The following is an 11,950-nucleotide window of genomic DNA, read 5'->3' on the forward strand; positions in this document are numbered from 1 at the left end:
CTGCCATCTGTACCTCATCTCAAGGAGCTGCCGTGTTTGTGAGGGCGAAATGTTCACCATAAGCAGACATGGAAGTAGTTAACCCATTAAAACGGATAGTCGGCATAGAAAGTATAAATCAAGCTATTATGTGGCTTTTGTTTATATTATGACTAAAGATCTGAACAGTTTTCAATTATTACAGATTAAATGGAATATATGTATGTACTACATGTCTGTGCATAGATGTATAATAAATGTATGAAACGGATCAGGATTTTGTGTAGTTTTTCTCCTTAATAAAATTCCATGAACCCTGGTTGTGCCTCTCTCATCATGGAGGGCATCCTTATTGATCCCACAGGTCCCCCCAGGGTTATATACGTGTGTATGCATTTGCTAACACTGTGGGTATCACACTGGGAAAAAAAGGGATCATTAAAACATATTTCACTTTGTACATGAAACATAGCAATGGGAATCAAAAAAAAAAAAGAAACATAGGAATAGAGTTTGACTGCAGACTCGCATCTTCACTCAGGAGTCGGGATAACAATATGCCGATCCCATTCATATCTATATTCCCTTACTGTGTTAACCGCCACCACTCAGTCAGGACATACAGCTACATGCCATGGATTTGATGTTTTTATATCCGGAGCCATCTTGGTCAGTGGCGTAAGTACAGGGGCCGACCCTGCGACTGCTTGTCTTCTCGTGCCTTTTTTACACCATTTTGAACCCTTAATCACGTCGCTTCTTTAAATGTCACTTTATTACTCTGTTAGATTATCTTGATTAGAGCCCCCAAGGGTTTTGTTTATACTTGGCGTTCTCTTGGCAATATATATATATATATATATATATATATAATTATAATTATATATATATATACTCTACCATTCAAAAGTACGAGGTCACATAGATCTGTCTCTCTTTTTGTAAGAAAACGAATGTTGTCTATTAAAATGACATGAAATGCATCAGAAATACAGCACAGGCATCATTAATGTTATAAATGACTGAATGATTGTAGCTGCGTTCCAACGGCACGTTGTGTTTAATCCAAGTTTAAATTTAAAAGGCTAATCAATCATTAGAAAACCCCTTTTCAATTGTTACAGCTAGACATTTATTTTCCAAGTGACCCCACATTTTAGAATGGTAGTCTGTGTGTGATATATATATGTGTGTGTGTATATACCGTGTATATATATATATATATATAATCACACACTACTGTTTCAGAATTATATATTGACATCATAACTGTAAGCGTTGTCTAGCCGGCTTGTCGCTGAGAGTTCCGAGCCCCGCCCTGCTATTGTGATGTAACAGATGTGCCACGCCCTTCTACTGTGACATAGTGTAGGTTATAAAAGCACTGGCCGTTAGGCCAACAGATGCTTTTGTAAGCTGACAGTACAAGATGAGGAGCATAGCTCTGGTTTTCGTTGTTACTGTTCTGATCCATGTGATCTTTACTTTGGAGATTTACACAAATAGCTGGGCTGTGCACATACCTGATGGCTCTGTAGAGGCAGAACGTATTGCACAGAAATTCGGTTTCATCAACCTTGGGCAGGTGGTGCTTGGCAGTGATTTCTACCATCTATCTCATCGTGGCATTCAAAGGAAATCCTTCAGCCCTCACTGGGGTAGAAATATTCAACTGAAAAAAGAACCCAAGGTTAGCTGGTTTGAGCAGCAGACGCTGAGGAGAAGGGAGAAAAGCCAGCCTAGTATGGTTCCCACAGACCCCCTCTTCAGCTTGCAGTGGTACCTGGGTAAAAATCTTGACTTAGGCGTCCAGACTGCTTGGAACCGTGGATATACCGGACGAGGCGTGGTGGTGACCGTTGTGGATGATGGGCTTGAAAAGGACCACCCCGATCTCGCATTAAACTATGATCCGGAAGCGAGTTATGATTTTAATGACGACGATCCTGACCCTCAGCCCCGATATAACTCATCTAATGAGAACAACCACGGGACCCGCTGTGCAGGCGAGGTGGCTGCGGTTGCCAATAATGATATCTGCGGCGCTGGAGTAGCATACAACGCTAGAATAGGAGGTGTGCGAATGCTGGATGGGATAGTCACAGACATTGTTGAAGCTCAGTCGTTGAGTTTTAACCCACAGCATATTGACATTTATAGCGCCAGCTGGGGTCCCTCTGATGATGGAAAGGTACTGGATGGACCAAGAGTGTTGGCTTCTGATGCTTTTTACAAAGGAATACTAAATGGCCGCCATGGCCTTGGATCTATCTTTGTTTGGAGATCTGGAAACGGTGGCAGGAATGACAACTGCAACAGTGACGGCTTCGCCAACAGTATCTACACTGTTGCTGTTGGGGGTGTCACAAATCATGGAACAGTCCCTTGGTACAGTGAGGCGTGTGCATGCAAACTTACAAGCACTTACAGCAGCGGTGGTGGTAAGGAAGAGACTTTTATCACCACTGATATACGCCACACGTGTACAGATAAACACACCGGGACTTCAGCCGCCACTCCACTTGCTGCCGGGATCCTTGCTTTGGCATTGGAGGCAAACCCAGCTCTTACATGGAGGGATATACAACATATCGTGGTAAGAGCGTCCAGTCCTGCCCACCTAATGGCTGACGATTGGGTCATAAATGGAGTGGGACGAAAAGTGAGCCACTTTTTCGGCTACGGACTCTTGCATGCTGGACGAGTAGTGGAGCTGGCCGAAACATGGGAGACAACGCAGCCTCAAAGAAAGTGCCTCATAACAATTGTGAGCACCCCCAAAAAAGTGCATTCAGATCTGATTTTGACTTACAATGTCACTGCCTGTTCTGGGTCCCCCAATCACATAACATCCCTTGAGCATGTCCAAGCAAAAATGTCCCTCAGCTACAGTCGCAGAGGTGACCTGGAAATCTATCTTACCAGTCCTATGGGCACCCGTTCTGTGCTGATGGGCAAGAGACCACATGATACCAGCACTGATGGGTACAGAGATTGGTCCTTCATGACCACACAATCTTGGGATGAAAATCCATTGGGCCTTTGGACCTTAGAATTTAGGAACAGAGGAAGCTACAGCAACCACGGATTTCTACATCACGTCACGTTGATTTTGTACGGGACAGATGAACACATGATGTCCAGGAAAATCAAGAAGTCTGTCATGAGAAAGTGTCTGAGGCGGGATAGAAATGGGTCGTGCATAGAATGTTTGGCACCATATTATACCTTTGGAAAGCTCTGTCTATCTTACTGCCCTGCCAAATACTTTAAGTCTACGCAGAGAGCGGAGGTGTCAGAGCCCAGCAGCTTTCACCTTGTTCGTTCTTGTGCCGCTTGCCACCCATCCTGCTTTACGTGTAAAGGGTCGTCTGCCAATAATTGCACTTCCTGTTCCCCTTTATACGAATATAATGGAAAAGACAACTCATGCGTAAGATCTGACTCCCCAAGTGTAGACTTACAGAACGCCTCATTCATCCGGATCCCTCAAACAACATTAGTGGCAGTGATAATGAGTGCGGCCATTGTAATGGTTATGGGACCGCTGGTGGTTTTCATTCACTGGTATCTACGAAAAAGATCACGAGTAGACCCCAGTCCCGTCTGATGGGCAACCACCGTGCTCTAAATCAGATCTGGAATCTGCGCAGGGAGGAGATTTCCTCTGCTTTTGAACACTGATGAGGACAAATTCAACAAGGGAGAGTAGAGACCCAACCTGACGCGGATAGCACTGTTACACCAATAAAATTCCTTTTACTATTTGGCAAAAATACCTTTTCCTTGCTATATTTTACAAATTTAGATTTTAAGTACCTGGAAATTTTATGTTGAATAATAAAACAATTAAACCGTGCTCGCATGCTTGAAGGAAAAGCTTAGACCGATCTCAGATTTCATATCTTGTGTGGATTCCAAAACAAGAATCAAGCATTCTATAGCAATGCACATTGATTAAAGATTGGAAATACATCATTTTTATGTGACTTAATGTCACCACTGACATGCTTTTTTTTTTTGCATTTAAGTGACTTCAAAGTTATGTAATACCCCAGAGGCTATTCCACTTTACATCACACGTAATCATACAGAAAAATATTTTGTTATATCTTACAGAAAATATATTTTGAGCTTGAATGTCTATGTGTAAGGGTGAGTGAGCATGGATAAAGTATTATATATTGGAAACAATATTTATATGCCACTCTGCCCCATAATATGCCTTTTAACCCCCTAAATGCCAGAGTGGCATATAGGGGTATAAGGCATTTCTGGAGGCAGAGTGCTCTATACAATGCCTTTTAACTCCCTTAATGCCACTCTGCCTCCTGGAATGCCTTATACCTCCCTATATGCCACTCTGCCCCATAATATGCATTTTAACCCCCTAAATGCCAGGGGGCACATAGGGGGTCAAAAGGCATACCATGGGGCACAGTGGCATATAGAGGGTTAAAAGGCATATCATGGGCCACAGTGCCATATTGGAGTGGCAAGCCTGGGGGCAGATGTGCGTAACTGGGGGACAGGTTGGAAAATACAAGGAAATAAAAAAAAATATATATTTTTCTCAATCATAGCTTTTATTAAAAAAAATAGTTTACATGAATTAACATTTTCTGGTAAAACTTTTTTCCTTTAGTTTCGTCTTATATTCAGGCTTTTTCTTTTTTTCCTAAATTAATATTCAGATTTGGGGGGTCGTCTTATAATCAGGGTCGTCTTATAATCGAGCAAATGCGGTAGTTAGATTAGATGGAATTATTATTACCCTTTATCTGTTCAGAGAAAGAAATTAAGATGCGCTGTACAATTAAATTGGAGCAGTTAACACATTAGTAGTTGAGAACCCTGCATGTGAGCCATTATCACCCTTTTGTTACCCACCTGTCCCCGGGTCCCACGTTGCAGCAGCAGCTGCCGCAAAGGAGAGGGAGACCACCCTCCACCGCACGGCCACCTCCGCAGCAGCTGCCACGAAGGAGAGGGAGACCCCCTCCACCGCACGCCCACCGCCGCAGCAGCTGCCACCGCCGCAGCAGCTGCCAGGAAGGAGAGGGAGACCCCCCTCCACCGCACGATCACTTCCGCTGTCGTCCTCCGAAGTGCCGCGCAGGAGAGGGAGACCCCCCTCCAACGCACGGTCACCTCCGCAGCAGCCACCACGAAGGAGAGGGAGACCCCCCTCCACCGCACGATCACTTCCGCTGCCGTCCTCCTAAGTGCCGCGCAGGAGAGGCAGACCTCCTGGTACACGGCGTCCAGCTTCAGTGCTCCCGCGCCCTCTAGTGGCGAACTCACCTACTGCGGGACTTTATGAAGGTAGATTACGCCACCATCAAGATGGCCGCGATTCCAGGACACCGGAAGTGATGTCATGAGGGGGCTGATGGGAGATTCAGACTTCCTCCGCGGTTCTCCATTTAAACCCCTCAGACCAGTTACACCTTGCCTTCTGATGGTCGTCTATGCCTTGTGCTAGCACCCAGATAGCGTTTACCTTCCTGATTCCTGTGTTTGACCTCGGCTCGCCTGACTACGTTGTATCCTGTATCCTGACCTCGGCTTGTTATCGTTTATCCTGACCTCCTCAATCCTGACCTCGGCTACGTTTATCGGCTATCCTGTTCTCCGGAATCCCTACCTCGGCTTGTCTGAACTGTTCTGTCCTAGAGTCCTACCTGACCACGGTGTCTCCAAACTACTTGTACGTGACACCTTTATAGCATTTTAAACAATTGCTGTGTTTTAGGGAGTGACAGATGAATGATTAAATGTTAAATGGTTAAATGTCCAATGTAATAAGATGTTTTGTGTTTTTTTCTGGAGTCAAACTAAGTGAAATTATATCTTTTTTTCCCCCCCCTATGGAATGACAGCACTGGGTCAGTGTTCATAGGAATAAAACGTAGATTTTGGTACACACATACTTAGTACAGTCACAGGTTCTAAGAGTCAGATTAAGTGAAAATATAGCTGTGTGCTAGAGAATGACAGATGAATCCCTATAGGGTATAATAAGAGAAAATAAGTTGTTTCACTGCCGAAACGCCGTGGCATATCCTATAGGTCGTCAGCACACATTTTCCCATTAATCTCTTCCGTGTCCCCATCTTCTTTCTTGGTCATCTTCTTCCTGATTTCTGCTCGGCTATGCTGGCTGGCGAAAAAGGTATGGGGACATTGAGAGTGTGATAGTGAATGGAGCACTAATAATAATAATAATAATAATAATAATTATTATAATAAAAATAAAAAAAAAACCTGAATCTAATCCAAACCGAAAGGTGCAGGAAAGGAAAAATTGAAATTGTGTCCAAATCATTTTTGGTCCATGTACTCAAGTCTAGTTAGACATTCAGTGATTAATATGCCCCCTTTAACTGCCTTGTATTGTATTATAAAAAATACAGCATGCTTTTTTTGGATGAGGCTGGCAGAGATAGTTTGAGTTTGGTAGAATTATGAATATTATGTGTTTTATTAATTTCATTATAAAAATAAAAAATTAAAACCCCTATATTATAACAGAAAAGTGTTAATTGGTTCTCTGCCTTAATAATCTTATTATTATTATTATCTTTTATTTATATAGCGCCAACAGTTTACGCAGCGCTTAATACAATACATAAATTCAAGGGGTCTGACGAGACAAACCGATACATTTGGTGGAGAGGACCCTGCAAGCTTACAATCTTGAGGGAATGGGGTGACAAACATAAGGCACAGAGGAAGGGTGAGAGGTGGTGTGGGGGTATCAGTGATGGGGTGAGAGGTAGTATGGTGGTTGTGTCAATGACAAGGAAGTTCTAGAAGCTAAGATGGTGCGGCTTCTCTGAAGAAGTGGGTTTTTAGATGTTTCTTGAATGTCGGGAGGGGGGGTGAAAGCTGAAGGTTCGGGGGGAGAAGATTCCAGAGATATGGGGGCAGCTCGAGTGAAATCTTGTAGACGGGGAAAAGGAAGAGGTGATGAGTGAGGAGGAGAGCCTTAGCCCATAGGAAGAACGTAGGGATCGAGTAGGAGAGTACCAGACGATAGAGAAAGATTAAATAGGAATGATAAAGGAATGTTAAAGTCACCCAGAATAAATTCAGTTGATTGTGGGGAATATGAAGATGGGTATTGGAGGCTTTGAGGGCTGTAATAGAGAGAGTTACATACTGGACAGGGGCTCAGGGGGTCAGTGAAAATAGCTTTCTCTCTACCGTTCTGTTTTTGTCTTTCAGTTTTTCTTTGACATTAATTGATGCTCTGGATACGTTACTAGTGAGTGTACATTTCATCTTGGGTGTTTGGGAGTCACAATGTATTTTCTGTATGGAGGTGGCATTATGCATTGAAAAGATATTTACATTAAAAGTGTATCCTACCTAACTTTAATCTCAACCTAATATGTAAAGGATACATGAAGTTACTCCTGTGACCCAGTGAATGTTTTCATCGCAACTTTAGAAGTAGCTTCTTTTTATGTTTCTGCATTTCAGTGGATATATAATATATATATATATATATATATATATATTTTGGCAGAGTAAATGGGTGGCAATTAAATGACCCCAAAAATGGTTGCAGGTGGTGGTGGTGGCAGCGTTGGAATTTTGGGGACACTTATGGTGCAATAAAAGAATATTATTAAACTGCGATAATATGGGATTGGTTTGGGTTATTAACACATTGAAGGCTAAATCTGTGCCCGTGGTTAATGTATTAAGAGATTTACTTTACATTTGTTCAATCATATTTGGTTAGAAGCTAAGCATATCCCGGGGAAGAAGAACGTTCTAGCTAACGCCTTGTCATGCTTTGATTTTCAGCTCTTCGGGAAGCTGGTACCTCAAGCGTAGAAGAAAGGGTTGAACTTTCCAAAGAGTATTTGAGAATTGACTTCACCCAGATAAGTGTTTTAATTGCTAGATCTTTATCTATTATTGGGATATCTATAAAAAGGCATGGAAATTGTGATCGTGTTTTACGAATATTGTGGATGCTAGCATTGAGAAGACATTGGAGTTTGTTTTGGACATAATGAAGAAGGGTTTTATTAATAGGTGTTTATTATGTTTTTTTTTCTTTAAATTGTTAGGTAAGCAATGTTTTTAAAGACTTCTTTTTAAGACTGATTTTAAAGGGTTCTGGTTGTATTAAACACAGGACTCTAGGAGACCTCTATATGAGCTACTGCATGAGTTGATGTTTAGGTAAAATTTGTTGAAACCGTTTTGAAGCGCGTCTGTTTAAAACTGCTTTTGTTATTGCCATTTTTGGAGCTTTTCCAACAAGCAGGGCGGCTCAGGTTTACAAGTGGAAGATGTGGTTTGTGGTGATAATTTTAGGCTGTTTTTGACATCACCTAAAAAAACCAAAAACAAATGGCTCTGCGTCCTAAGGTTGCAGGTAATTGGTTGGCACATGGTTCCGGTCAACCTTTAACAAATTTTCAATTTAGACGTAAAATGTTTATCGACTCTCGTTTTGGAGAAAGAAAATTATTCCACGTAAATCGGTCATTAGGAGAGTCTGGAGATGGGAAACAGACCATTTTAAGATGTATGTTAGACCTAATCTTTTGTAGAATGCTAAGGTTTTTTTTTTTATTTAGATCACCATCTGAAAGTGGTTTGGATTGTAGGACATTTCTTTATTTTCTGAGAGAGGAAATAAGGAGATGCGGAGGAAACCCCGGGTTTGAAAATGACGAAGTTAATATTTTTTGGTTAGGAATTCGGGGCATAAAAATTTGTCAAATGGAGAGTATTCTGTTTGAACATGTGAATATTTTTCCATGGCCAAATGTGATTATTATCCATTGTGGTGGCAATGATTTGGGGAAGGTTAAATCTGTTGAGCTGTTGCTGTTCTTAATTCCTAATATTAGAAGAGGCTGTAATTATATCGTCTGAAATGGTACACGGGCTTATTTGGCTCAAAAGGCCAGAGTTTAGAACGCTAGATAGGGTTAGGCGTAAGCTAAATAGGTCCATGCATAAAGTTATGGGGCTGGAAGGAGGGGGGATTTAGTTTTAAGCATGTGGACCTAGAAGGGGACTGTGAAGATCTTTCTGGTGGAGCAGGCCGTGGTTTTTATGGGATGGACCACAAATGGTTGTTGTTTATCCATTTGTGGCTGTTTTTTTAGTTGGCTTTCTGGCTTTAGGGCTGATGGCCTGGGATTAGTTAGTTTGCTTTCACTCTGGGATTGGGACAAGAGTTTTAATGTGGTTACAATTTGTTTGTGTTCATAAATTGATTTGTAGTATTATGTAAAGCTAAATAAAAAACCACTGCCTGTTTTATCCAAATTGAATTTGTTTGTGTTTGTTTATTATTCAAATTATGTATTTGTGTTTGATTATTAACTGTTCTGATCCATGTGATCTTCTCTTTGGAGATTTACACAAATAGCTGGGCTGTGCACATACCCGATGGCTCTGTAGAGGCAGAACGTATTGCACAGAAATTCGGTTTCATCAACCTTGGGCAGGTGGTGCTTGGCAGTGATTTCTACCATCTATCTCATCGTGGCATTCAAAGGAAATCCTTCAGCCCTCACTGGGGTAGAAATATTCAACTGAAAAAAGAACCCAAGGTTAGCTGGTTTGAGCAGCAGACGCTGAGGAGAAGGGAGAAAAGCCAGCCTAGTATGGTTCCCACAGACCCCCTCTTCAGCTTGCAGCGGTACCTGCTTAAGGATATAAATCTTGACTTAGGCGTCCAGACTGCTTGGAACCGTGGATATACCGGACGAGGCGTGGTGGTGACCGTTCTGGATGATGGGCTTGAAAAGGACCACCCCGATCTCGCATTAAACTATGATCCGGAGGCGAGTTACGATTTTAATGACGACGATCCTGACCCTCAGCCCCGATATAACCCATCTAATGAGAACAACCACGGGACCCGCTGTGCAGGCGAGGTGGCTGCGGTTGCCAATAATGGCATCTGCGGCGCTGGAGTAGCATACAACGCTAGAATAGGAGGTGTGCGAATGCTGGATGGGATAGTCACAGACATTGTTGAAGCTCAGTCGTTCAGTTTTAACCCACAGCATATTGACATTTATAGCGCCAGCTGGGGTCCCACTGATGATGGAAAGGTACTGGATGGACCAGGAGTGTTGTCTTTTGAGGCTTTTTACAAAGGAATACTAAATGGCCGCCGTGGCCTTGGATCTATCTTTGTTTGGGCATCTGGAAACGGTGGCAGGAATGACAACTACAACAGTGACGGCTTCTCCAACAGTATCTACACTGTTGCTGTTGGGGGTGTCACAAAACGTGGAACGGTCCCTTGGTACAGTGAGGCGTGTGCATGCAAACTTACAAGCACTTACAGCAGTGATGGTGGTGAGGAAGGGACTTTTATCACCACTGATATACGCCACACGTGTACAGATAAACACACCGGGACTTCAGCCGCCGCTCCACTTGCTGCCGGGATCCTTGCTTTGGCATTGGAGGCAAACCCAGCTCTTACATGGAGGGATATACAACATATCGTGGTAAGAGCGTCCAGTCCTGCCTACCTAATGGCTGACGATTGGGTCATAAATGCAGTGGGAAGAAAAGTGAGCCACTATTTCAGCTACGGACTCTTGCATGCTGGACGAGTAGTGGAGCTGGCCGAAACATGGGAGACAACGCAGCCTCAAAGAAAGTGCCTCATAACAATTGTGTGGCCATTGTAATGGTTATGGGAACGCTGGTGGTTTTCATTCACTGGTATCTACGAAAAAGATCACGAGTAGACCCCAGTCCCGTCTGATGGGCAACCACCGTGCTCTAAATCAGATCTGGAATCTGCGCAGGGACCCAACCTGACGCGGATAGCACTGTTACACCAATAAAATTCCTTTTACTATTTGGCAAAAATAGCTTTTCCTAGTCTTATTTTGCAAATTTGGATTTTGACTACCTGGAAATTTTATGTTAAATAATAAAACAATTAAACCGTGCCCGTTTGACAGCATGCTTGAAAGAAAGGAAAAGCATAGACTGATCTCATATGTCATATCTTCCAAAACCAAAAATCAAGCTAACCTGACGTTTGGAAACGCTGGCTGTCATCAACTAAGAATTTGTGCCGTTTCTATAATAATTACATTTTGGCTTTTTGTTTGGGGCTGCTGTCTCGCTTTCTGAATTTTACCCATTACAGAAAAAACTCTTTAATCAGTTTGTCTCATATTTGATCAGAGAATATATAGTTTTTGTGTGATTTAATGTCACCGCTGACAAATGTATTTTTGCATTTAAGTGACTTAATAGTAATGTATTTAATGAGAAGATGTTTTTGCATTTACAGGCGAGAAACTATATAGATGTCATGACCGTACCGGGTAGCTCATCCTTTTCTCTTTTTTTTTCTTTTGGTATTTTTTGGGTGGCAATTAAGTGACCCCAAAAATGGTTGCAGGTGGTGGTGGCAGCTTTGGAATTTTGGGGACACTTATGGTGCAATAAAATATTATTATTAAACTGCGATAATATGGGATTGGTTTGGGTTATTAACACATTGAAGGCTAAATCTGTGCCCGTGGTTAATGTATTAAGAGATTTACTTTACATTTGTTCAATCATATTTGGTTAAAAGCTAAGCATATCCCGGGGAAGAAGAACGTTCTAGCTAACGCCTTGTCATGCTTTGATTTTCAGCTCTTCGGGAAGCTGGTACCTCAAGCGTAGATGAAAGGGTTGAACTTTCCAAAGAGTATTTGAGAATTGACTTCACCCAGATAAGTGTTTTAATTGCTAGATCTTTATCTATTATTGGGATATCTATAAAAAGGCATGGGCGGCTCGGGCTTACAAGTGGAAGATGTGGTTTGCGGTGATAATTTACGACTGTTTTTGAATTAATTTAAAACAGACAGGAAAGCAAAAGGATGCTGGATAGAGTTGCAAAGAGTTGATGGGAATTGCAAGTGTCCAGTGAAGATGTCAGAGGCTTTTATGGCTCTGCGTCCTAAGG

General features: G+C 42.3%; 1 pseudogene; it reads left to right on the top strand.

Annotated features, from left to right (window-relative positions):
- The first annotated feature begins 68 nt into the window (after window positions 1-68).
- Window positions 69-5,302, top strand: LOC149274169 (proprotein convertase subtilisin/kexin type 4 pseudogene; annotated as a pseudogene).
- Window positions 5,303-11,950: the final 6,648 nt, after the last annotated feature.

Source organism: Sceloporus occidentalis, unplaced genomic scaffold, assembly GCF_023333645.1.
Source record: "Sceloporus occidentalis isolate IW3139 unplaced genomic scaffold, rSceOcc1.0.p SCAF_345, whole genome shotgun sequence".
NCBI classification, from domain to species: Eukaryota; Metazoa; Chordata; class Lepidosauria; order Squamata; family Phrynosomatidae; genus Sceloporus; species Sceloporus occidentalis.